Below are 25,859 nucleotides of genomic sequence, written 5' to 3'. Positions count from 1 at the left end.
GTCAAAAAAGACAAAAGTATAGAAGGTATGATACCTTTATTGGCTAACCATAAAAGTTCTATATGCGAGCTTTCAGAGCACAGAGGCTCCTTCAGGCAGTTTACAATGAATGACTTTGAAAAAAGCACAACATTAAGATGTTACACAAAGACAATTAGTACATGAGGTGATACATCATGAAAATAAGCTGGGGAAATAAAACTGGGGTTATAGGGGTGATGACTTAGGAGTTAAGGCATCTGGAGTCAGTCTGATGGGGGATGTGACGTTTGTCCATGTAGTGGCTCATAAATCCTGGTGTTAGATTGAGGCCTTGTGTCAATAACTGGAATTTTATCATCATCTTGAATTCCCAAATTTTTCTCTCTCTGTTGTTTTTAAAATGACCCTTTAGTATTAGGACTTTTAAATCTGCCAAACTGTGATCAGGTCCAGAGAAGTGTTTTCCCACGGGTGTATCCACCTCCTGTTTTATTGTATGTCTGAAGATTCATCCTGGTTTGTAGTTTTTGTATGGTTTCTCCAATTTAGATTCCTTTATTGATGCACCTGGTACACAGGATCATGTACACTACATTGGAGGATGTACAGGAGAACGTGCCAATTATTTTATAGTCCTGCTGCGTGTTTGGGATGTGGATGGTGTTTGATGACAAGATGTTGGTACAGGTCTTGCATTTTCTACTGTTGCAAGGAAAAACACTAAAAGCAAATGGATATAAAAATTATTTTTTTTGCGACACTCGTCCTTTAAGTAACGTACTTGGTCTATAATTTACATCTGAGATATGACAGTATGCAACTTACATCTTGATTGTACTCCAAAAAGACATGAAAATTTAAATCTTTTCTAAGAATAGGATGGGCTGCCACACGACACAGGAACACTTCATGCATTGCCACAGTTTTCTTGAAAATAGCCAGATACTCTCGGCAAACAAAAGACATCACGTTTAATATATAAATCAATGCAGCTACTAAATCTATTAATGAACTAATGGAAACATCTGATCATAGAGATGCATATGCTCACTTGCAATTCCTTCAAGGTTCTGCTGCCAGTAAGTACCATACTTGAGAACTCTTAACCCCTTCCCCCTGCTTGCATTCTGGGCCCTAATGACCAAGCCATTTTTTAAGTTTTCCATCGTCACATTCGAAGAGCTATAACTTATATTTGCGTCGACATAGCTGTTTAAGATCTTGTTTTTTTGCGGGACAAGTTGTATTTTTTGATAGCACCATTTTGGGGTGCATATAATTTGATTAAACTTATTAACTTTTTTTCGGGGGGGGGGGGGGGGGAAGAAAACCTGAAATTATGCACGATAACTTTATTCAGCGGGTTGGTACGATTGCAACGATACGAAATTTGTATAGATTTTGTATGTTTTACTGCTTACACAGTAAAAAAACAAACTTTTTTTCAAAATTTGTTTGTGTCTCCATATTTGAAGAGCCATAACTTTTTTATTGTTCCGCCGATGCAGTTGTATGGCGGCTTGTTTTTGCGGGACGACTTGTAGTTTTTATTGGTACCATTTTTGGAGTAGATGCGACTTTTTGATCACTTCAGGATTCACAGAAAAAAAAACTATTTTTCCATTGTTTTTTATTTTCTTTTTTACGGCGTTCAGTGCGGGTTAAATAATGTAATAGCTTTATAGTCGGGGTTGTTACGGACGTGGCGATACTAAATATGTGTAACTTTTTTCCTTTATTTTTTTTTTTTTAATAGTAAAGCATTTTGTAAGGGTAAAAAGTGGGATTTTCATTATTTTTTATTAACTTTATTAAACTTTTTTTTTTACTTGTCCTACTACGGGACTTTAATATGCGATCGCTTTTATAATACACTGCAATACTTTTGTATTGCAGTTTAAAACGGACAGGCATCTTCTAGGTCATGCCTCTGGCATGACCTAACAGGCATTCACTAGAGGAAGACCTGGGGGCCTTTATTAGGCCCCCCGGCTGCCATAGAAGACACAGACACTGGGCGATCTTATTGCCGGGTGTCAGTGGGATATGAGGGAGCTCCTTCCCTCTCTCCAAAACCACTCAGATGTGGCGCACGCTATTTAGCACCGCATCTGAGGGGTTAAACGGGTGAGATCGATACGAATATCGATCTCACGCGTTCGAATAGGGATGTCCCCAGCCCTCAGCTACCTCTGGTAGCTGAGAGCATGGAGATTTGACAGCTCCCTGCTCGGTTTACTTATCCTGATGCAGCACCGTGAAACGACTACTGCATCAGAATAAAGCCCACTAATGACCGCCGTGAAAAGGCTAATCGGCTGTCATTAAGGGGTTAAGATGCTATAGAAGTAAAACTTGTTCCCCAATCCGCTGAGCATTCCAAAGCTTTTTTGATAGTTCTTGTTGGGAAAAGGGGCATAGAAGAATGGATATTTCAAACAATGGAAAACTGATGGCAAATAGTTTGAATCTTGTATCTGTGCACCAACAGGTAGTTTTCTTTGAGGATCGTAAGGTAAACGATATGATCCTGGTTTTACCATTATAAAGCAAAAAGTGTTCACCAATGGAGTAGATTACATTTGAACTATTACTGATAATTGTTAAAAAGGGTAGATTTCGAAGATACGTTTTTTGTTAGAAATAGGGCCACTCATGTCTCTGCCTGGGTATTGCAGCTCAGCAACATTTAAATAAATGAGCCTGAGCCGCAATACCAGAAGTGGCCAGCTTCAGACTAGTCAGTTTTTGGAAAACCCCTTTACCTCAGTCTTCTGCAAGCAGTCCGAATGCAAGGCTGTGATCACATCAGACTTCAGGCTAATGGCCACAAACTTGGAGCTACGGAAACATTGTAGCTCACTGCTAAGTGGTTTCCGTAACTCCCATTTATTGCACATTTTTAACAATTACAACAGTCCAGAAATAGGACCCCCCCACGAACGGTCAACCATACACCATAAAGGAAAATGAACGTATACATTTGTCATACAGAAAAATCGCCACGCAAGGCAGGAACATATGTTTTACTTCCGCTAGCAGATCTAATCTACATGCCATACACACATCCGTAGCAAAGGATATCATAACCCACTCTCCAACCATTGACACAGACCCAAATCAAATATTCAAGAATTGATTTACCTCCAAATCCCAACAGCCCCACCCCCTAGCAGTCCAGAACCTGCCAACCCATCAGTATGTAACCATGGCAACCAGTGTTTCTCAAACCTGGCAGATGCTCCTCTTAAGAAATATCGCCTTTTCATCAATGAGCAACTGGTTCACGCCATCTACAAACTCCTGAACCTTTGGGGGTGAAGTCGGAATCCAACCCTGCGTTATGAGTTTCCAGGGCACATACAGTATTCTTCCCACTGTCAGTTTCCCATTAGAGTCCAAAGGCAGACAGTCTACAAAACCTAAGAGACATACCTTTGGATCCCTAGACAGATAGAGAACACCTTCCCCACAATTGCAAGTAGGCCAGACCAGTATATATCAAGTTGCGGGCAATCCCACAGCATATGGAGGAGGTCGGCAGGCACCAAACCACATCTTGGACATGTAGAATCAGGCCGGTGGAGTATATAGAGCTGTGAGAGCCTGCCGCCCTCACTCAGCGAAACATTCGGAACAGCTTCCATTATAGTGGACCACTGGTCTTCATCAATCCCTGGTATATCCCTATCCCATTTACACATAACTACCAAAGGATAACTATCCAAAAATTTAGTCAGCAGGAGTTGGTATACCCATGATATAACCCCCTTCGTGGTCCCAGTAGGGCCAAGAGCTTGGACAATATTATCTTGTTGTATAGTCCCTTGAACCTGTGAGAACTGTGCCTGAAACGCATGCCTCAATTGTAATTACCTAAAGAACCCTCTGAGGCTCATTTGCATAAATATTAAAATGCTCATACCTTGGCCAAAAATGCTCGTTTTTTAAAAAAGAAAAAAGTTACTGTTATCTACATTGCAGCGCCGATCACATGCAATAGGAGATAGGGATTTGAAAATCTGGTGACGGAGCCTCTTTAAGTTTCCCCCAGGTTTTATGAATGAGATCGAACGTTGGAAACACAGATAGTCTACCCGAGAGACGCCCACTCTCAACAGCCTCCAATAAAATGTCACATTTCAAATGATACTGCAATGTAACTGCAGATGCGTCTTCCCCAGAACGAGCGCCCCAACCTTTAAGGTGCTGACACCGAGCTACCAAAAAATAAATCCATGAATTTGAGAGAGCCAGTACCCCCTCAGTTTTGGGCCTTTGCAAAATTTCCAGCCGCAGTCTAGGGCGGTTCCTTTGCCAAATAAGGTCTCGGAAAAGAGCGCTTATCCTGTGGAACCTGGTGAGCGGGATCCACACCAGTGCATTATGTACCAAGTAAAGCAATTGCAGCATCAGAATCATTTTTAGAAGATTCACACGGCCTACGACAGAAAGACAGTTTACACCACAAACCTATTTTACGTTTACATTTCTGTAGCAAAGGCATGAAATTCAAATCCTCAAAATCAGATATCCGTGTCACCTCTATCCCCAAGTACCGCATTTGTGCAACACATTGGACCGAGCTCCCTATTGTTTCCACAGGCTCAACCAGGGGGTCTATCAGAAGTAGTGCTGTTTTCTGCCAATGAATAGTAAGTCCAGATAGACGTCTAAACTCATCCACCAAGGACATAGCCGCTGTTAAAGAGGGTCCCGTATCTCCCAAAAAGAACAACGCATCATCCGCGTACAAGGCAATTTTACTCACATAATTCCCATATGTGAATGCTTTAAAAATCGCTGGGGAAAGCCGAACCGCTGCCGCCAAAGGCTCAATAGCAATTGCAAACCAAAGGGGAGAAAGTGGACACCCTAGTCGTGTACCCCTATAGAGCTGAAATCTCTCCGATAGACCTCCATTAGCCCTAATTCTAGCCTTGGGACCGGAGTACAAAACTTTAACCCAAGAAATGAAAACCGGACCGACCCACATACTTTCAAGCGTGTGCCACAGATGGGGCCATTCAACAATGTCGAATGCCTTAGTGGCGTCTAACAGCGTATAACTACATTATCAGGCGGAATCTGTAAACTAAGAAACAGACGCCGAATATTAATAGATGTCGCCTTACCTGGCATAAAGCCTGTTTGATCATCATGAATAATGGCGGAAATTACCTTATTTAACCTGTTGGCCAGGGCTTTTGCGAGAATTTTGACTTCTGTAGGCAACAAAGAGATAGGGCGGTAGGACTTAGGAAGAAGTGGGTCCTTACCCTCTGTTGGGAAGCACTACAATGGTGGCCTCTCGAATGGATTCCCTACAAATATCCCACCTCCAGGGACTCCTGAAACACATACAGTGAAGGAAATAAGTATTTGATCCCTTGCTGATTTTGTAAGTTTGCCCACTGTCAAAGTCATGAACAGTCTAGAATTTTTAGGCTAGGTTAATTGTACCAGTGAGAGATAGATTATATATATAAAAAAAAACAAAAAACTGAAAATCACAGTCAAAATTATATATAATTTATTTGCATTGTGCACAGAGAAATAAGTATTTGATCCCCTACCAACCATTAAGAGTTCAGCCTCCTCCAGACCAGTTACACGCTCCAAATCAACTTGGTGCCTGCATTAAAGACAGTTGTCTTACATGGTCACCTGTATAAAAGACTCCTGTCCACAGACTCAATTAAATCAGTCTGACTCTAACCTCTACAACATGGGCAAGACCAAAGAGCTTTCTAAGGATGTCAGGGACAAGATCATAGACCTGCACAAGGCTGGAATGGGCTGCAAAACCATAAGTAAGATGCTGGGTGAGAAGGAGACAACTGTTGGTGTAATAGTAAGAAAATGGAAGACATACAAAATGACTGTAAATCGACATCGATCTGGGGCTCCATGCAAAATCTCACCTAGTGGGATATCCTTGATTCTGAGGAAGGTGAGAGCTCAGCCGAAAACTACACGGGGGAACTTGTTAATGATCTCAAGGCAGCTGGGACCACAGTCACCAAGAAAACCATTGGTAACACATTACGCCGTAATGGATTAAAATCCTGCAGTGCCCGCAAGGTCCCCCTGCTCAAGAATGAACATCTGGATGATTCTGAGAGTGATTGGGAGAAGGTGCTGTGGTCAGATGAGACTAAAATTGAGCTCTTTGGCATGAACTCAACTCGCCGTGTTTGGAGGAAGAGAAATGCTGCCTATGACCCAAAGAACACCGTCCCCACTGTCAAGCATGGAGGTGGAAACATTATGTTTTGGGGGTGTTTCTCTGCTAAGGGCACAGGAATACTTCACCGCATCAATGGGAGAATGGATGGAGCCATGTACCGTCAAATCCTGAGTGACAACCTCCTTCCCTCCACCAGGACATTAAAAATGGCTCGTGGCTGCCTATCCTGGGGAGGTTTAACCCGCCATACATCTATAAAGGCCTAATTTAGAGGTAAGGACCCCAAAAGGAGTTTGTGATGATCCTACATTTATCCCAGGCCGAATCAGGGATATTATTAAAGTCTCCAACCAAGAGACAGGGGACACCATGGTGCAAGGCTACTAAATCCAATATCTTTCAGCAAGGCCAAGGAAAATGGATGAATGCATACTGACACAAGGACCAGAAGCTGTTGGTCAATTCTGCAAAGCAAACAAATATAGCAGCCTTCCACATCAATACTTTGCGCTATGCCCTGGAATGAGATGTCTCTATGCACAAAGATGAAAACTCTTCTAGAATTATGAGAACAAAACAGCATGATATGCAGAGGTTATCCACAGCTGTTTCAGTAAATCTATTTTGTCCGCAGTAAGATGCGTTTCTTGCAGGCAGCATATGGCAGGGCGGCATTTCAACAAATCTAAAGACACCGTGTCTTTTGGTAGCATCAGAGAGCCCTCTGACATTCCAGCTAATTATCGGCGACACAGTCAGAGGCATAATTCACATTTTTGCCATTAAGACATAGCAGACGTATGCACAAAGCCCGCCACCTCCCAAACCAGAGCATACAGTATGGTCGAATCCCCTCCCCCCCCCAAAACCTTCGTCCCCATAACTAAACATCACTACCACAAATCAACACAGTAGTCAGGGTCAGCCTAAAAAAACAAAAACACGTTGGAGTTACTGTAGCACATTACCCAACCTATGCATAAGCAGTGAGAAAAGGAGTACCCCTCACTCCCTCTGGGTTAAATCCAAGGTGGGCAGAAGCAAAAACACAGCAATATGACATTGCAAAAAAAACCAAAAACTCAGAGCAGTCAAACGGGTCCATTAAAGACAAAAATTCTCTAAAAAAAAAAAAAAGTAGTAAAGAAAAGTCCCTCCGGAAAGACACCTCACGTGTCAGGGGGTGCAGACTCCAGGCGAAGTTGTCCCTCATGCTGATCAAGCCACTGCAAGGCGGCGTTAGTATCCTCAAAGAAATGGCTGCCGCCCAAAGCCGCCACCCGAAGTTTGGCGGGAAACAGCTTAGAGTAGACCACTTTCAACTCTCTCAAGCGTTTCTTGATATCCATAAAGTGGGCCCTCCATTTCTGGACCTCCGCCGAATAATCCGGAAAGAGAGAAATTTTACATCCATTGATGCCGAGGTTCGGCATATCCCGAGCTCTACGTAGCAGGGTGTCCCTGTCTTTAAAATCAAGCACTGGCCAGAATTGGGCACGGCGGCCATCCAGACGGTAATGGTCTGGTGGGCACCAGATGCGCCCTTTCAACGGCAAACAGTGGTGACAATACATTCTTCCCAAATTGTTGGACAAACCAGCCTTCAAAAAAGTCTGTGGGGTTAGTTCCCTCTGCCTTCTCCAGGACCCCAATAATAGACATTGTTGCGTCTAGATCTATTCTCCAGATCATCCACCTTTGCCCACAGCCATGGAATCTTGCACAGCCCTCCGAGATGCCTTCTTAATTTTAAGCATGTCATCCTCCAGGGTCGAGGTTCTAACTTCCACCTCAGTGGTCCTTTCAGAGATCTTATGGACATCTTGTCTAAGGACAGACAGCTCCTGTCTCATGCCTCCCACCTGCAGTGACAGGGAACTGATGGCGGTGTTACATTTAGAGATAGTCTTAAAGAGGCTCTGTCACCACATTATAAGTGCCCTATCTTGTACATGATGTGATCGGCGCTGTAATGTAGATTACAGCAGTTTTTTTTTATTTAGAAAAATTATAATTTTTGACGGAGTTATGACCTATTTTAGCGTTATGCTAATGACTTTCTTAATGGACAACTGGGCGTGTTTTATTTTTTGGCCAAGTGGGCGTTGTACAGAGGAGTGTATGACGCTGACCAATCAGCGTCATACACTTCTCCCCATTCATTTACAAAGCAGATAGCGATATAGCTATATCGCTATGTGCAGCCACATAAACACACTATAATGTTACTCAAGTGTCCTGACCGTGAATAGACATTACCTCCAGCCAGGAGGTGATGTCTATTCAGAATCCTGACACTTTTGTAGCACCTGTGTGAGATTTACAGCAAGGCAAACGTAATCTCATTTTAATTTACAGGTTACATCGTAATCTCGCGAGATTACGCTTGCCTTGCTGTAAATCTCAAACAAACGCTACAGACGTGTCAGGACGGTCAGGACACTTGAGTAGCATTAAAGTGTGTTTATGTGGATGCACATAGTGTTCTGGTAAGAAAGCCATCTGCTGAGTAAATGAATGGGGAGAAGTGTATGATGCGGATTGGTCAGCGTCATATACTTCTCTCCACAACACCCACTTGGCCAAAAAGTAAAACACGCCCAGTTGTCCATTAAGAAAGTCATTGGCATAAAGCTAAAATAGGTCATAACTCCGTCAAAAATGTTAGTTTTTCTAAATAAAAAAAACACTGCTGTAATCTACATTACAGCGCTGATCACATTATGTAGAAGATAGGGCATTTATACTGTGGTGACAGAGCCTCTTTAAGCACATCTCTCATCGTGGGCCCCCCAGTAACCCCACCCCAGGGCTGCCACGTGTTTCGGCCTGCCACCGCTGCGGGACCTGTACCTATGCAACCACTGCATCATCCTCGGACCACATCTGAGTCAGACCCATCCGGCCTGTTCTTCTGCAAGACGATCCCTCCTCTGCCACACTGCCATGTCAGGCATACTGTCTGAGGTAGTCAGCAACATCAGACTTCCTCAGAGCCTGGGTCCCGGAGCTCCGCTCCCTTTCGGCACCATCTTGGAAATCGGCATGGCGCTTGACTATCAAAGGGGTTTTACCGCTTTTCCACAGCATAGAGTAGCCCAAGGTGTCCCCGGAGTCAGGACGAGTAGAAGATCCTGTTACTGTGCAGAAGCACCAAATTTGTTCACTGGTAATCAGTGCAAGCCGGATAATTGACCGGAGCGGAGGCAGGAGATGTGAAGAGAGTGTCTCACGCCAAGCACGGTCAGCCCACGCCCCCCCTTCCCATTTACTTCTAACAAAATGCACTCGGCTTTCCAGAAAACCTGGTACACTCGTCCAACTGTGGTGGAGGACCAGCAGCACAAAGTTTGATGGGGGTCTGGGTTTAAGGTTCTAGAGAGAAGTGTGGGTTTCAGATGTGGGCTCCTTATCTATCCAGCTATTACAGCATATCCTCTATGCCACAAATGTCGGAGATGGGAATACTCCTTTAAGCGGTGGGTGGGGAACAATCTACAAGGGGGTTGTTACTGTCTACAGGGAGGGGCTGTATGCAGAACCTACGGGTGGGGGCCCAATCTACAGGGGGCTGTGTGTGGCACCCAGTCAAAAGTTTGCTATGGGGCCCAGCCTTTCCTAGTTACACCACTGCCGCTGGGTCTGTGGATGGATCCCTGGAGCCGGCTGCCTCTAAAGAGTCTTCTCTTCTTGTTAGAGGAGTTGCTGAGCAAGCACAATTGCAGTATCGCGGTCTCACTCACTTGCTCAGTATCTCCTCTGAAGCTGCAGAGGTTACTCTGCCAAAGGCAGCTGGTTCACCACACCAGGGATCCCTGTGATTACAGTACCCAGTGGAGCAGAGACGACAGCTTGTGTGTTTATCTGTGCATTTCTGGATGTGGACACAGTAAAGGCTATGGACACCTTTGTTGTTTTATGAAATGCATTTTAGTGCTAAAAATACCTTTTGTAATTTACTTTGGTTTTAAAAAAAAATAATAATGCAGTTTTATTTCTGCAGCTTCTATGTATCACTTTTTTTGTACAGTTTAGAGTTAGACAGGTGAAAGACAGAAAAATACATTAGAGTCCCAATAAACCTCTAATTTTGAGATTGTTACAATATCCTTGCGTAATGCGAGTTGTGTGTGGTGTCTTACTGCAGATTTTTCAAGGACAGTTGTGGCTAGGCAAAATTCTGGATTTAATGGCAGATTCGTTTTTTTTCTTACGAGACTTCCACCGCATTCTTAGTCGGTTGTCGGTAAACTATATGCCTGCAGTACCAGGTTCAAGTTACCAAAAGCGCATTTAGATGACCTATCTGACAAAAAAAAAAAAAAAAAAAAAAAAAAGCAGAGAAAAAAAATATCTGGCTACTGTGGTGGGAGCCTATGAGACAAAGTGCAGTTAGTAAATGGAGCAGTCACTGGATCACTTACAGCTCCATCTTTTGTACCACGAAGGAGATTACAGAGCTATTTCCGGTTTCATGTTTTAGTTTTCTTTTTATAGGCGGATGTTAAAGCATCAGCTAATAAAGAGTAGAAACTGAACATCTAAGGAAGTGATTATCAATCTTAATACTTTGGGGGAACACCTGAACTATTTTTTCCATTTCTGGGAACCCCCCCTATAGTGAAGTATTCTATAATTCTTGCGCATGAGCTATATTCTGGATTAAGTGTTGACTGTTTGCCAAGCATCTTTAACCCCTTTAGTCTGGGTTCCCACGTACAGGAAACCCTGCGAAATTTTCAGAGGAAATTCTGTGCAGAAATTCAGCAGCATTTACAATAGACGCAAAGTGAGTGATTTAGAAAATCCCATGCCCGCACTACAGAAAAGTCATGCGGAAAGTGTTCTGCAATGCGTCTTTCGATTCTGCAGTGTGTCAAATTATGCTGCGTGTTTGGCCCATAGACTTCAATAAGGGGGAATAAATTCCGCAACAGGTTTTGTTGAGGTTTTTACAGCAGAAAAGCAGTAAAAACTGCTGAGAATCCATAGGCGCAAATATACTTTTATTTAATCAATGTTTAACACTAAGGGTATGTGCACACAACCTATTTTCAGACGTAATGGAGGAGTTTTACGCCTCGAATTACGCCTGAAAAGACGTCTCCAATACGTCGGCAAACATCTGGCCATTGCTTGCAATGGGTCTTACAATGTTCTGTGCAGAAGAGCTGTCATTTTACGCGTCGCTGTCAAAAGACGGCGCGTAAAATTACGCCCGCGTCAAGGAAGTGCAGGACCCTTCTTGGGACGTAATTTCAGCCGTTTTTCATTGACTCCATTGAAAAACAGCTCCAATGACGTCCGTAACTGACGCCACGAAAAACGCGTGCACTTGTAAAAACGTCTGAAATTTATGGGGCAGGTTTCGCCTGAAAACAGCTCTGTAATTTCAGACGTATTTTGCGTTGCCGTGTGAACATACCCTAAATCTACAGGTAACAACAGCATTTGCACAGCAATGTTATCAACAAAAACGCACTATTTGCTACAGATTTAAGCGTTTTTTTCTTAAAGACAGAACAATTTATTTTAGGTTTTTCTCTTTGCATCCCGTCTCTGAACTTGTTTTTTGTTTGACGTAGCTGTAGGAGACCATTTTTTTGCAAGTTGAACTTTTTGATGGTGCAATTTTGTCACATTTACCTCAGCATTTAACCCCTTAAAGGACGGGTGTCGCAGAAATATTTTTTTTTAGATCAAATTGCTTTTAGTGTTTTATTAAACGCGGCTTCCGGTCCACAAGAAAATGGTGCCGGATGTCGCTCGGCAGAAGACCTTCCATTTGGACTGTGTGGGAGCGGCGCATGCGCCGTTCCCACACAGACGGAGTACAGCATAGTGAATGGAACGGCTCACGTTCGCATTCACTATGGGGCTGTATGTGCCATATTCCATGTCTGTATGTGTCGTTAATCGACACATACAGAGATGAAAAAAAAAAAAAAAAGGCAGCCCCCATACAGAAGAAAAAAAAGTTTAAAAAAAAAACAAAACAGTAAAACACAAACACAAATAATTTTTTTTTAAATAAAACACTAAAAGCAATTTGATCTAAAAAAAATAAATTCTTTAAAGCTTGTAAAGAAGTGGGGTATAATAAAAGAAAGGGGAATGTTACCTTTTTTATGAATGCCGAAAATAAAAGAAAATATGAGATCAAACATTTTACAACGTGTAATACTAAAGGGGTTATATACTTATTGCAGTGTCCCTGTGGGCAGTTATATGTAGGACGCACAGCCCGCAAATTGAAAACTCGAAAAGCAGAACACTGTAATAACATCAGAAAAGGCAAGATGGACCATAGTGTGTCAGCACACTACTGTAAATTCCACCATAAAGATCCCAAGGACACTAAATTCTTTGCTATTGAGACAATTGATAATCATTGGAGGGGGGAGGATTATATTAAAAAAATGAGCAAGCAAGAAAGTTTTTGGATCTATCAATTAAAAACGCTTCAGCCCTTAGGACTCAATTCAGACTTCGAATTTAAGTGTTTTTTATAAAAAAATGTTTTTTTTGTTTCTTACAAATACTTATTAATATTGGCGAGATATCATCTGATAGATATTCTGGTCCATATTGGTAGTTCCATGTTATGAAAACAATTATGCAAAAAAATGCCCTATGTATAGTATTAGTAAGAGACTTGTTCACACATAGCATTTTGACCAAGGGATCTTGTCTCAGCAGAACTCAATTGTTCTGATTAGCTGCAGCTCACTGAAGCTCTGGAGGTTTTAGAGATTGGTCACAGATCAGACTAAGTGGAAAAATAGGGAAAGAAAATATAAAACAACTGATAAAAATATAAATAAAAATCAATATAATGGATATGGGATGATATGTGGAATCTAACCAACTATAAAGGTGGCAAATAGGCTGGTTCAGCATAATATATTATATTTTTTTACTTTTTAAAGAGATTAGGCATTTATATAAAAAGAATAATATTTCAAAAAGTGTATATATATATATATATATATATATATGTATACGATTATGATGGTAAGATCAGATTATCTCTATATATTGCAGAGATCATTGTGGGTGTATATGTTTAACCATTTTTTATGTAAGCAAATGTAAATGTTATGCAGCTATATAAACCTGTTAATTAGACACGTCACACATGCCCCAGAGGAAGCCGGAAGGGCGAAAACCAGGGTCGGGCGAGAGTGTTTGGCGTGCCGCCTAGAAATGTTAAAGATTTTTACTTACCTTGATGCTTTTATTTCTTGTTACTTCTGTGAGTATGGATTAAACTTGGCGTGGAGCAATCTTTTTGCAGAGGGTGTTGCACTATGTGTCTTCCTTTTTCCATCTATTAGAGACATAAGATCCTTTTCCTACCAGGAGTTCTTTGAATGTGGAGAGAGATAAGGAGCTTGGTGGAACTACAAGGATAAGAATTTCCATCCACATCCTCATTGGATTGTGGATTGTCCACTGCATTTTTCTGGGAGAGAGAGTGTCCATACTGAATGATATTGGACTGTTACCAGCACCGTTTGAGCAGTAAAATTAACTGTACTTTATATATGTCATTTAGGGTATTTGTTGGATCATACCCAATTTAGTTTGGCCTGCTCCGGTCTGAGAGAGATTTTGTGGGTATTTGAGCCAAGAGAAACCATTATTATATTTGGGCTTAAATAATATTCTAATTTTCAAATACCTAAATGTTGGCCTACTGAAAAGTATGTCCAGTATATGCCCTCAATACTTGTTCAGGTCTCCTTTTGCATGAATTTTCTGCATCAATGCGGCGTGGCATGGTGGCGATCAGCCTGTGGCACGGCTGAGGTGTTATAGAAGCCCAGGTTGCCTTGATAGCGGCCTGCAGCTCGTCAGCATTGTTGGGTCTGGAGTCTACATCTTCCTCTTGACAATGCTCCATAGATTCTCTATGGGGTTTAGGTCAGGCGAGTTTGCTGGCCAATCAGGCGCAGTGATAGTGATTAAACCAGGTATTGGTACTTTTGGCAGTGTGGGCAGGTGCCAAGTCCTGCTGGAAAATTAAATCAGCATCTCCATAAAACGTGTCAGCAGAGGGAAGAATGAAGTGCTCTTAAGTGTCCTAGTAGACAGCTGCGTTGAGTCTGGACTTGATATAACACATTGGACCAACACCAACAGATGACATGGCTCCCAAAACCATCACTGACTGTGGAAACTTCACACTGGACCACAAGCAACTTGGATTGATCCCTCTCCATTCTTCCTCCAGACTCTAGGACCTTGATTTCTAAATGAAATGCAGAATTTACTTTCATCTGAAAACAGGACTTTGGACCACTGAGCAAGTGTTGGTCCAATATGTTGTATCAAGTCCAGAGTCAACACAGCCACCTCATTTTCCCTTTCAATGCTGCGATTAGATTTGATCGTGGAATTCAAGGGGTTAACAATGAGGCTCGGGGATTTCTCTAATCTAGACCATTAGAGCAGGGCTGCGGCTGTGTATTACAGCTGTTGCCCTGTTCCCGCAGACACATTTGTTGTGCCCGCGCAATCAGCATGATGTCTATACTAGTCATGATGTGGCAACGACCAGCCGCTCAAGACTAGGATAGACATCAAGTGTTGGCAACATGTTAAAAACAGGCCAAAATCAGTTTGATATCTTTACTGTAAAAGTGACAGGTCTTGCTGCTGTGTTCTGGGAAATCCCTGATCTAAGGTGTGATGGAGTAGTTGAAAGAATGTCTTCCACACTTGCCCCCTAGATGAAGAAACTTCTCTAGAGGGCATTGTTAAAGAACTTCTGAACACTTATTCTTAATGAATATAAATCACTGGTTTAAATAAGGAATGAATGAAATACTTACGCTTCAAGCTCCGGTTTCATTTTAGTAAACTCTTGCTTGGTCATTGAACCTTCCCCTTCAAGTTTCTGCAGTTTCTCTGGAGGCATCAAAATCAGGTCTTGGAGGTGCGAGTGGGATCTGCATTTATAACAAAACATTTCTAGAATTAAAATTTCGTGAAGATTGGAGGAAAATTAGTAAGAAAGTAATTTTAAAATTAAGTTTAAACGTTAAATATATATATTTTTTTAGTGTTTTTTGTTTGTGGTTTAAGGTCACCATCTATATTACTGAGTTAGAGTTTGATGCAGAATCCGCGTCGGAAAACGCGCCAAAAAACAGCCGAAAATGCCGCTCATTGATTTCAATGGGAGGCGGAGGTTTTTTTTTTCACGAGCGGAAAAACAGTCTTGTGGGAGAAAGAAGGGACATGCCCTATCTTCAGGCGTTTTCAGCTCTGACCTCCCATTGACATCAATGGGAAGCAGGGAAAGCGCATTTCGCTGCATTTTTTGCCTGCGGCGCTCAATGGCCGTGGAAGAAAAATGTTGCAAAAATCGGCGTGCAGGCAGAGCAAAATCTGCCTCAAAAATCCAAATATACTAAAAATAGAGTGAAAAAACACGGCGCCACGTGTGTATCATTTGTGATAAAGATGAGCAAAAACGATCATAAATACTCACCTGTGAAGTTGTAAAACATCTGCAAATAATTGTGATGCAAAAGCTGCTGCCGATCCCAACGCAAAGCTCCAAAGAGATGCCAAAATTGACGATTAAAGGATAAAAAACTGGATAATGAGGCGCTGCTTTATGAGAAAATTAATACATTTATTTGAGTAGTAATGGACAATTGCTACGCGTTTCAACGCCGGACCGGCGTCTTCCTCAGGCAAGTTGAAATTACAGAAAAGTGGGCCATATAAATACAGAAAGGATGCAAGTCTTAATTGGGCTAAATTCAGACCAGAGTCATGGCCAAAAAAACCGCCAAAACAATGGGTCAGAGTTCACCACAAAACAATTTGTTAAAATAAATCAATTTTGTGATATGTCACTATCATTAGCAAAGTTAGAGCGATCAAATGGTACATAGCTAAGTGATTAATAGAATTGGAATAGTTAAAACATAATGGCATAAAGTATTACATGGGAAGCAATCGGAATACATATCATAAAGGAAGGCATTGTAAGCTATATACATGGGACTCCTCTACCCCTTGAACCCAAACTATACCTATGTGGCTGTCTGGAATAGGATCGCCTGTGGTCTCACCACTAGATCACATCACTCCTTAGGGAAAGACTATTTAGGGCTCACAAGGCTATTGCATTTCGATGGATTGCTCCATCCTCCCCTACTCTTGCTCAGTGGGCCAAAATAGACAGCTTTCCGTTTGCAAAAGCACCAAAACGTTCAATAAAACTTGGGCCTCATTGTGCGGTACAGAGTTTACTTTAACAATAGAGGGGCAAGAGGAGTGAGGTTTTAATGGGAGCCAGAATGAGGCTCCATAGGAATGCACTGAAAGCCTGAGATCCGGTTTTCTCAAAAGCACAGCAATTCCAGACCAGGCGGGAATGTGATTACATGGGCGGCGCTGGACCCAAAAACGACGTGATGCACAGATTGGTAAGTATTTCTGCACACAGCACCCCATTGAAACACCAATGTACAAATGCTGAGCCCCTCCCGTAATGAACGGGAGCCCGCTAGTTTAACCCGTTAAATGCCGTGGTCAATTGTTAGAAGAATTTATGTTCTTATCAAGGAGATTCAAGAAGTCACCTGAATAGAAATGCGCGTCTTTTATTCTCATCGATAAGGAGACAATATGACCGGTAGATCAAAAATCCATCAGCAAATATCTGCCGCTACCTTGCGTATCATGGTTTTTATACATGGGATAAACTTATTTCTTATTCAGCCAGTTACAGACATGCAATACATTGCAGATACAACATTATAATTCTTCACACATCAGGTTTACAGGTGGCCTTATCTCTCTTGGCAAGAATATTCATGTAAGATGGGGGGAGGCATTCCCACATGCATATTTGACGCCCACCCATCTCACTCCTTGTGCTTTCTCCGCAAGCTTCATATGAGAGCGAAGGTCAAAGATAACTAACTAAAAAACATGAAATGAGGCTTCCGGTTCCGGCGCTGGGATGTGAGGACGGAGCTGCATGAGCTCCTGAAGCCCTGATCCCCTAACCCATCGACGCCACACACCCGCAGGATATAACCACCCCGGCGTTTGGAGGGGAGTTGGGTGACAAGAACCGGGCGGTTTATGGAGAGATATCTCCTCCGGAGCGGCAGCAGAGAGATCTCCTGCCCGGCCGAACACAGCACACGAGGTGAGGCGCCATCCAAGATGGCGGCGCTGCTGCAGCCATCACTTTCACAGAGCCGGTCTCAGAGCCCAGAAATACAGAGGGAAATGTTATCGCCGTCGGTAATGACTGACTCTCAGATTGATTATCGGAAGCTGGCAATTTAGGTGGCTACCCAACTGGCCCCCGACATCAGAGACTCCCTAATAGCCACAGTCACAACAACGCTCCAAAAACTCCAAAATGAGGTGACATCTCATGGCAATCGACTAGATGAATTGGAACAGCGGGTTGGTCTCATGGAAGATGAATCCGCAGGGGCACATACCTGCATTAGAGACCTAATGCGAGATAACACAAAACTCAGGGACCGCTTAGAAGATCTTGAGAAACGTTCCAGAAGGAATAATCTACGGATAGTAGGACTGCCTGAGCATATTAGACCGCAGCTTCTCCAGGGCATCTGCGAGACGGAGCTACCAGAAGCGCTAGGCCTAACCAGATCTTGCAGAGTGGAAAGGGTGCACCGAGTGGGCCCCCCTGGTCCGAGCGCCAACGCCAAAGGAGAGCCGCAAAGCAGACCGCGCCAGGTGATCATGCGTTACTTGGATTACAATGATAAAGAGGAACTTCTGCGCACTTTCCGGAACCGTAATACCCCTTTGCATATAAGGGGTGCAAAAATCATCCTGTTTGCAGATTATTCGGCAGAAGTCACAAGGCGTCGGAGAGCATTTGGAGGGGTCTGCACCTCCCTTTACAAACGCAAAATCAAATTCCAGATACAATATCCGGCCACCTTGAGGATCATGCAGACGGATGGCGCCACCAAGGTATTCCACAATCCTGAGGCGGCATTATATGTAGACAAGATTCCTGGACTTCGGGGCCCTAGAAAATCGAGAGAGGAGACGGCGAGTCAAGGTACAGGAGGGGAAGGACCCCGTGCACCAGTTTCTCCACCGAGGGACTGTACATGGTCAGATATCGCCCGCAATTCCACTTCCTCACCCAAGCAACAACGGGCAGAATCATCGAAGACGCCACACCGACAACGCTCAGAAAACCGGCTTGCAACCATCCCGGACTGATAAGTATCTCATAGGGGCTCCATGAGCGCATTTGATTGTGCCTTATATATTCATGTGGCAATTGGTTCTGGTGGGATGTTATTCCGACAAAATTCATGCTATAATCGGCATAAGCACTTGTACCCGTGATGTATAGGAAGTCCAACTTATTTTAATATTTTAAAATTTGAAATATGAAGATTCAGTATGTCACGAAAAGATGGCGGGAAGGGGAGGGGGGGAGGGGTCACAGACCAGAAAAAAGTGAAGTTATGTATGCCAATTTAAAGTTCGTCTCACAGGAAATGCTGGTGACATTCCTGGATGGGCATTTTGTTGTTAAAGGTTGTGCCAATTCTCTGGCACCAAATGTAAATGTTGTTATTGTAATGTTGGGAGCAATCTGGAGCAGACGCCGCCGAGCGGCTACCAAGGCAGCAAAGCACTCTTGCCTAGAAATAGATATGTATGACCAGTCAATAGTGAACCTTTTCGGAACGCCCAATTTATGCAGCTGACCTCATGGAATGTAAAGGGCCTCAGGTCCCCTAACAAGAGAATGATGGTACTCCGTCACTTAAAAAAACTCCATACAGACATCGCTCTTCTTCAGGAGACACATTTGGAGGAGAGCGACTTCCACCGCATGAAAAAAATCGTGGGTGGGCCAAGTATACGGCTCTTCAGCTTGCGGCCGTAAAGCGGGGGTACTTATTTTAATAAATAGAAACCTGGTACATGGAGGTAATTCATACTGATTCTGATAAGGACGGGCGACTGCTCCATATTACTCTAAGCACACCATGCGGGGTATTAAGCATTTATAACGTGTATGGACCTAACAGTGATAATACTTCGTTTTTCAATGGTTTGGAGAGAGCCCTTCTGTCAGATAATGTCCAGCACAAAATAGTGGGAGGTGATTTTAATTCAGTTTCTGATCACAAGGAGGATAGACGCACACACAATTCACAAAGCACGGAATCCATTCCTACAAGGGCCCCCAGAAAACAGGACCGAGTGTTAGGACCCCTGATGGAAAGAACACACTTAATAGATCCCTGGAGAAGGGGTAACCCGGATGCCCGGGAATTTACGCATTACTCCCACGCTCAACAGTCCTGGTCCAGGATAGACTACCTTTTAATTTCCCCAACATTACAACCGAGGCTGGGGGTCGCCGAGATAGGGGACCTAGTGAACTCAGATCACGCCCCGGTACGGGTAGATTTCCAGGAAATATATCCCAGAGGATCAGACTTCATATGGAGATTCCCGGCTCATTTAGCAACTGATGACACCTTTGTGAGACAGCTAAGAGGGTGGTGGTTAGAATACACGTCGACGAATTCAGGACACAGATGACCCCTCACTGTTCTGGGATACGGCCAAGGCAGTGCTGAGGGGGAGGATAATGGCATATACCGTCAGCAAAAAACGGGAAATAACGCTAAAATTTAATGCCTCTAGTGCTACACTGAGGGCAACCTATACAGCATACTTGGCACACCCTACATTGGATGCTAGACAGGCCTGGATTCAGGCAAAACACTCTTTTGACGAGTGGGCAGCTCAGAAAGAAACACTGCATACTCGAGACTTTAAAGCTACTTTACATAAGTTCGGAAATAAGGCGGGTAAACTTTTGGCCAATATGGCTCGAGGAAAACGCTCAGTGCAACATATAGCGAAATTGAGGGATCATAATGGGCGAGAAACATGCGATCCATCTAGTAACACCATCCTGGCCAAATTCTATGAGGAGCTGTACTCTGATACATCTTCCCTTCCGCTGACAGACACACTGTTAGACAAGGTCACTTTACCGGTCATTTCCGCTGAACAGTTGCAACTTCTAAATGCCAGGGTCACAAGGGAGGAGGTAGATGAGGCAATAAGAAACCTAAAAAATAGTAAGGCACCTGGCCCAGATGGGCTGACCGGCGAATTTTTTAAAGTAATGCGTGAACAGATTACAGAGACTTTGGTCTCCTTGTTTAACAATGCTCTGGGAGAGGAGGGACTACCACCATCAGCAGACACATCTTATGTGAAATTATTGCTAAAACCTGGAAAGGATCCCCTACTACCAGGGTCATACAGGCCCATATCGCTGATAAAATAACGATGGAAATAACGGGGGCATTCAGGATCTTATTACACCACATTTACAAAGACCCTAAGGCTAGAATCTCCACACCGGGCTTTTTATCGAAACCATTCCGTCTGTGTAAAGGTACAAGGCAGGGGTGTCCGCTATCGCCACTATTGTTCCATCTGGCTTTGGAGCCGCTGGCACGTTATCTGGCGTCATCCAAACTATATACGGGCATAAGGGTGGGGGAGATGGAGGTCAAGGAAACGTTGTTTGCAGATGACATCTTGTTATTTCTCGCAAACCCCCTTAAAGATGTTCCGCGTATCTTCCAGGCATTGAACGACTTTGGGAGCTATTCAGGGTACAAAGTTAACACGTTAAAATGCCAGTTATTAGATTTGGGAACACAGGACCCAGCATATAGGCGGTCCCTAGCACCTAGATGTTGAGATGGCAAAGCCAAACATTACTTATCTGGGCATTAAGGTGGGTCGAGCACCCAACTCCCTATATGATCTAAATTATCCTCCCCTTATACAGGATATCCAAGCAGATCTTCTGAGATGGCACAGTCTACCTCTATCACTTATGGGAAGGAGCTGTTTGGTCAAAATGTCAGGATTTGCAAAATTACTCTACCCGCTCCAGACTATTCCTCTTCTGGTCAAGCACTCAGATATCAATATACTCAACTCATCATTTACCAAATTCATATGGGGGGGGAAAGAAACCAAGAATAGCGCTCACGAAACTCATGATGCGGAAAGCGGAAGGAGGGGTCAATTTCCCTAACATCCGGGGTTATAATCTGGCCTGTCTGAGTAGACATCTGCTAGACTGGAAACACAACACAGAGTTCCACTCCAACACTAGATTGGAGAGACAGCTAGCAAAACCTTGGGATCTCATGGCTCTGGTACACACAGCGTTCACTTGTCTCCCAAAGACCGTCAAGAAATCAGCTCTGTTGCGAGATACCATCATTGCCTGGAAGGTACTGCGCAAACATTATAATCTTTCTTACCGCATTTCAAAACATATGCCCTTATGGCAGCACCCAGAGTTTGCAGCAGGAAGATCTAACAAACTAATGGCAGAATGGAGGGAGAAAGGGGTAGCGACACTGGGGGATATGTTTCACGCACAGGATAAGAGGTGGTTAACCTTGCAAGAGCTCCAGAATAAATACGTTTCTGCACGGCATCAGCACTTACAGTACATGCAAATAGTTAATCACTGTAAAACTAAACTTGCGGATGTAGCGGATGAGGTCCCCCCCAACCTGTTTGACTCATGGTTCACGGACATTCACAGACACTCCATTTCCCAATTATATAGTACACTCAGACCATTACTACTGAAGATGTCCACGGGCAGGCCTTTGGGAAATGGGAAAAACTGTTTAATTTACCAGGCATTGAAAGGCATATTGAAAAAGGGTTGGTGGATTTCAGGGCGCACGTACACAACGAAAACTGGAGGGAAACTCAATTGAAGATTATACACCAAGCAATATATGCATTTACCCTGGCCCCCTCCGCCTCACAACCAGATAGGAAAAAGTCATGCCCTAGATGTAATATCTCAAAGACGGACATGTATCATGGCCTTTGGGCGTGTGCACATATTCAGCCATTCTGGGGGGAGATAACATCCTTACTGCAGCAGGTGGGCAGGTTCCACGGGAATGTAGGGCCAATGGAGGCCTTATTCCATATACAACATGATGGAGAATTAGAAGAGACAGAAACGACACATTTATCCCCCATGGCCCATGCCACACTGATAGTGGCAAAGAGATGCATACTCCAAAACTGGCTGGTAGCTGAGGTACCGACTCAGAATATGGTGGTCCAGGGGTTGAGGAAACTGTTTTATCTAGACCGCATTGGTATATTACAGAATAAAGACACGCAGAGTAAAAAATTCTTTGAGAAATGGAAGCTTTTCCTCACAAAATATTTCACCAGTACAGAACGAAGGGACATTATAGGCCCATTCACGGGAACGCCATGGTACTTGATTGAGGATCTCAAGGGCACTTTAGGGGCACTGAAAATACCACGGGAGTAAAGCGTATATCTCCTATTGGATTTCTTTCTTCTTGCGGACTAGCTGCCTGAGTGGGTGAACTGCTTCACGAAGCTCCAAATGTTATGTATGCTCTCATTTCTTATTTGTTTTATGTATTGTTTTGATGTGTTAGTTAGGCAGTTACGCAAGTTTATGTAACTATGTTTACAGGACTACCCGGCATGTGGGGTTAAAGGATGGGAAGGACAGAGGAGATGAAGGAGGGTTGATAGCCTCTGGGGAATACCATCCAAGATTAAACCTATTTTGCTGGGAAGCATTTACTATCTCATGTTCATTTGTACATTTTTTTGTAATGTTTATTATTATGGCAATGCATTACTGTATGATTTGTGGGTTTTTTTTGGGAAAAATGTAATAAAAATATGTTATAAAAAAAAACAAACCACGAAATACAGTCTTAACCCCTTAAGGACACGGCCAATTTTAGCCTTGAGGACAGAGCAATTTTTTTTAAATTTCCCTCTTTGCATCCCGACGCTCATAACGCTTTTATTTTTTGTACGACGTAGTTGTATGAGACTTTGTTTTTTGCGGGACGAGTTGTACTTTATGTACGTACCATTTTTTGGTACAAATACATTATCGTTTAATTTCTATAAATTTTTAATTAGATTAAAATGCAGAAAAAAAGCAGTTTTGCAGTAGTTTTAATATTTATTTTTTTACACCATACACCGATCATCATAAATAATGTTATACATTTGTTGTACAGGTTGTTACGGTCGTGGCGATACCAAATATGTCTATATTATTTCATGTTTTGGGACTTCTATTTTAAAAAGTTTATTTATTATAAAAAATTTGTATTTCCGTGTATTTTATTTACTTTTTATTTATTTATTTACCATTATTTTTTTTTTACATTCATGTCACTTTTTTTTTTTAATCCCATAAAGGGATTTATCATTTTGATTTTTATTTTGTAACTGTAATGTACTGGCATAGATCTATATGCCAGTACATTAGCCTGTTACTGATCGTACACAGGCAGTTGTTAGGGCATACCTCAGTATGCCCTAACAACAGGAAATATGTTCAGACAGCCCTGGGGTCCTTCACTGGATCCTGGGCTGTCTGGCCATACGAGTTGTTGGCTTTGATCGCGTCAGTTATTTTCTGTGACGCGATCAATGTGCAGTCCCCTCTCCTTGAACGCCGCGATCAGCTGTCATCGCGGCGTTCAAAGGGTTAACAGCGGAGAGAAGAGGTTTCTCTCCTCTCCGCTGTCAGAGCGGGGCCGTGGCTGTGTATTACAGCCGTTGCCCCGCTCTCGATCGCACACACAGAGACGGCACAGACGGCTGTCACACAGGACGAGTATGCTCGTCCTAATGCGCGAAGTGCTCGCTGCTCAGGACGAGCATACTCGTCCTGTGTCGGCAACCAGTTAAAGGAACAATGAATTTTATTAATTATAAAAGAAACAAGGTGGGAACTCCAGATAAGATGGCCGCTGCACGAAATTACACACATGTAAAGAATACAAAATGGAGACTGCCCACCACCCTCACACTTGATAGAATATTTACAATTTGGTCTCCATCACATCTAAATCGGCATAAATTTAAAATAAAACTTTTTGAACATAAATAGCGACTGCAGCATTTAAATTACTAAAAACAGGGGGGGCAACCCCCTGTAACATTCCAACGGCCACCCGCAGTGTGATCTGGGGGTGCCGTTGGTTGGCATGGTAGCCTGATGACTGCCCCCAAGGTCTGACATCTCTGTACTCCTTGGAAGCCCAGGGCTTCATAGAAGATCACAATCGCTGGTTCAAGCTATCCTTGCTGAATAACAAAGCAGAGATCCCAAAAGCCGTAAGAACATTCATTGTTTACTTCCAGTGGATACATTCTCTCCATGGTCATGTGATGGACACAGGTGCAGGGATTATTAGAAGCCAGAGCTCGGAAACACATTGTTACTGTAACGAGCCATGCACCTGTGGGTCCATCACATGACCACATACAGAATTATAGCCACTGGAAGTAAACAATGAATGTTCCTACTGAATAGCAAGCAAAGATCTTGAAAATGGCGAGGAATACAGAAAGTATATTGGAAAATTATATAACTTAATAGAAAATATAACTGACTTGCTGAAACTGGACAATCCCTTTAAATCTAACGTTGCCTTAGGCAACCTAAGGCTAAATGCACACGTTGCGTAATTTGATGCGGAAAATACGCATTAAAACCGCAGGGAATATCCCCACTAGGGCCGGGTTGCCACGTAGCGTAAACGCTGTGGAAATGCCACAACGAAATTGTGCGCTGAAATTGCTGCAGAAAGTGGATAAGATTTAGAAAATCTAATTTCCACGCTGCGGAAAAAAATTAAGTGTAAAGGTTAACAAAATCGATCGGCAATGTGGATGCTAAGTTTTTGTTGATTTTCCGTTGCGGGTTTTCCCCATTGAATTCAATGGGGATGTAAAACCTGCAACAAAAAGCCAAGTGTTTGCAACTTTTGCGGTATGTTCGCAGAGATTACGCCGCAATAATCGCAACTACGGAAAAAATATAAATAAAATCATACCCAGAACGCCCTCCTTCCTGAAATCCGGCCTCCTGGGATGATGCTGCATCCAATGTGACCGCTGCAGCCAATCACACGCTGTTGCGGCGGTCACATGGGATGAGAAGTCATCCCAGGAGGCTGGCCTGGACGACGTCGCGGGCCAGTCTCCTGGGATGACATTACATCCCATGTGGCTGCCACTGTAGCCAATGACAGGCTGCAGCGGTCACATGGGCTGCAGTGTCATCCAAGGAGGCCGGACCAGACTGCACAGGAGGGACGTGTCCCCGTAACAGCTTACGCAAGTATGAGTGCTTTTTATTAACCGCAGCAGAAATTCCATCCGAAAACCGCAGCACAATGTGGTGTTTTTTCAAATTGAATGTACTGCGGGTTCCAGGTTGGATACCCTGCGTGTTTTTTGTTTTTTTTTGCAGCGTATCTGTTCCGTGGGAACCTGGCCTTGGTGCATAAGTGTGGTTTTTACATTTTGATTTGGAAAATCGGTGCAGTTCTATGCTGCGGATTTTCGTGCGTTTATATAAACTTGACAGGTACATGCTGCAGATTCTGAAATACACACCACAGGTCACTTTACGTGCAGAAAAATCCTGCAACGTTTAGATGAGTACTTAAAATGTCGTTTACTTTACTAGTACTGCATTACAATGCCACAGTAAAATAGGCAAGGGGAATGGTAGTGCCCAGTTGACAATTTTTATACATTTTCAGATTTTTAAAAA

General features: G+C 43.1%; 1 pseudogene; it reads right to left on the bottom strand.

Annotated features, from left to right (window-relative positions):
- The window catches only part of LOC142665150 (sorting nexin-6-like), a 54,662-nt pseudogene that overhangs the window by 9,444 nt on the left and 19,359 nt on the right, over window positions 1–25,859 (bottom strand).

The sequence above is a fragment of the Rhinoderma darwinii genome, chromosome 12 (assembly GCF_050947455.1).
Source record: "Rhinoderma darwinii isolate aRhiDar2 chromosome 12, aRhiDar2.hap1, whole genome shotgun sequence".
NCBI lineage: Eukaryota > Metazoa > Chordata > Amphibia > Anura > Rhinodermatidae > Rhinoderma > Rhinoderma darwinii.
This window is presented reverse-complemented; position numbering and strand designations above follow the sequence as displayed.